Raw genomic sequence first — 2,338 nt, 5'->3', positions numbered from 1 at the left:
AAAAAAAAAAAAAAAAAAAAAAAAAAAAGGAAAATGTGTGGCCTACACCGGGTGCTCAATGGATATTTTGTCCGTGGCGGAGTGGAGACAATGATTATTATCATTCTTTATTAAGCACCTACTCTGTACCAAGCCCTGTGCTAGGCCCTTTATATACATGAATATATTATCCCATTGAATCCTCACCTAGGATTTTACTGAGATTAACTGTCACAGAATGGGTTGGAATCCAAACCCCAGTTCCAAGCCCATCAGTTTAATTGCGATAACATTCTATCTCCCAAAGGGAGGCTCAGATACAGAAAAGCGTTTAGAAGTCTCCACCCCTGCCAGGCGCGGTCCAGCACCAGCTATTTCACCATTGACTCTACCTTCAGTTCCAGGCCTGGCCTTCTCTGAGGTCAAGGCCTTCGTTCGCCTCTACAATGACATCTTCCTCCAGCCCCTTCCTTTCCCATCTGATCCCACTTGGCAGTCAACACAGCCTAAGGCCATCTTATCCAAGGCCTGCCCCTCAGAGGCTCCGCCCATCTTAGCCCCAGCAGGCCTGATCTAGGAACCTGCATTCACTCACGCAGGTGTCACCCCTTCTATGCTCCACCCACATAGGCCCTGCTCAATAACCACCTCAACCTACTTGGCAGAGCTGCCTCCTACCACAGAGACCCATGCGCACTACATGCCACCACTCCTCGCGCGACCCAACACTTTGTGCGCCAGGGCACGCTTTTCCACAAGCCCCGCCCCATCACAGGCCCCGCCCATCTGCTCTGCATCGCTCCCGAGAACATTGTTCAGGCTTACTCCTCCGGCTCCTAGGTCTCTCCAACTCCTTTTTCTTTTTCTGGAGGGCAGGTTTTTTTTGTTTGTTTTCCGTTTTTTGTTTTTGTTTTTTTTTTTTTTTGAGATGGAGTCTCGCTCTGTCGCCCAGGCTGGAGTGCAGTGGCCAGATCTCAGCTCACTGCAAGCTCCGCCTCCCGGGTTTAGCCATTCTCCTGCCTCAGCCTCCCGAGTAGCTGGGACTGCAGGCGCCCGCTACCTCGCCCGGCTAGTTTTTTGTATTTGTAGTAGAGACGGGGTTTCACCGTGTTAGCCAGGATGATCTCGATCTTCTGACCTCGTGATCCGCCCGTCTCGGCCTCCCAAAGTGCTGGGATTACAGGCTTGAGCCACCGCGCCCGGCCTACCGTTTTTTTGTTTTTTTTGAGGAAGTCTCGCTCTGTCCCCCAGGCTGGAGTACAGTGGTGCGATCTCGGCTCATTGCAGCCTCTGACTCCCGGGTTCAAATGATTCTCATGTCTCAGCCTCCCGAGTAGGTGGGATTACAGGCATGCGCCACCACGCTTGGCTAATTTTTGTATTTTTAGAAGAGGCAGGGTTTCACCATGTTGGTCGGGCTGGTCTCGAACTCCCGACCTCTGGTGATCCCGCCCGCCTCAGCCTCGCAAAGTGCTAGGATTATAGGCGTGAGCCACCACGCCCGGCCAGGACTAGTTCTTTAATTCAAAAAGACCTTTGTCAATATTCAGTATCAAAACAGTTGCGCTATTGATTTCACTTTCTCCCAATTGGCCCCAAGAAACCACATCAAATAATACATTTTAAGCCACTAAGCTGCAGGATGTACACCTAACAGACCTCGCAGAAACCCTACCAGAAAGTGGGGATTGGGTAGAGAAAGAAACTTTCAAAGGTCAGCAAATTGTTAGCGTCCTCTAACCTACCACACAGGGCGAATCCCTCAGGTCCCTGAGGACTCCTGCCCATTCCACAAACGCTCCTTAGGATCTACTACTCCGCAGACCCCGCTACACACCCCACCTCCTCCAAGGCAGTCTGAAATACCTGCAGAAGGCCCTAACCCCAATTCAGAACCACTGCAGGCCACTCCTAGCCACCAACAGCAACCAGCCCCCGCCCCGCCTGAGCCCCAACCTCGGCCCCCGTAAAACTCCTGCTCAATCAACAAGCCCCACCCAACTCTCAGGCCCGCCCATCTGGCCACCCCCGGCCCTGCTCTAGCTCTGCCTTCCACCTGTTAGAGTCCTATACGCACGGTCCAGTCCCCTCCCGCGGGCCCCGCCCCCAGCCAGCCCGCGGGTCCCACAAGCCCCGCCCAGGCCCCGCCCCACGGACCCCGCCTCTCTGGCCCCGAGTGCCCACCCCAGAGCCCCGCCCGCAGCTCACCTTCGCCGTCTGCAGCCCCGAAGGCCTCCTGCTCCAGGCGCCGCGCCTCCTCGCGGCCGCGCAGCTCGAAGCGCCGCGCCCAGCCGGGCCGCGCCCGCCACAGCTCCTGCACCAGCAGCGGGCGCTCTGAGTCTCCCAGCACGCGCCGGTG

General features: G+C 55.7%; 1 pseudogene; it reads right to left on the bottom strand.

The window, feature by feature from the left end:
• Positions 1–1,629: 1,629 nt before the first annotated feature.
• The window catches only part of LOC108523618 (ras-interacting protein 1 pseudogene), a 2,009-nt pseudogene continuing 1,300 nt past the window's right edge, over positions 1,630–2,338 (bottom strand).

This window comes from Rhinopithecus bieti, unplaced genomic scaffold, assembly GCF_001698545.2.
Source record: "Rhinopithecus bieti isolate Rb0 unplaced genomic scaffold, ASM169854v2 scaffold_75559, whole genome shotgun sequence".
In the NCBI taxonomy this organism is placed as follows: Eukaryota; Metazoa; Chordata; class Mammalia; order Primates; family Cercopithecidae; genus Rhinopithecus; species Rhinopithecus bieti.
Note: the sequence above shows the minus strand (reverse complement) of the source record. Positions and strands in the feature narration are given on the sequence as shown.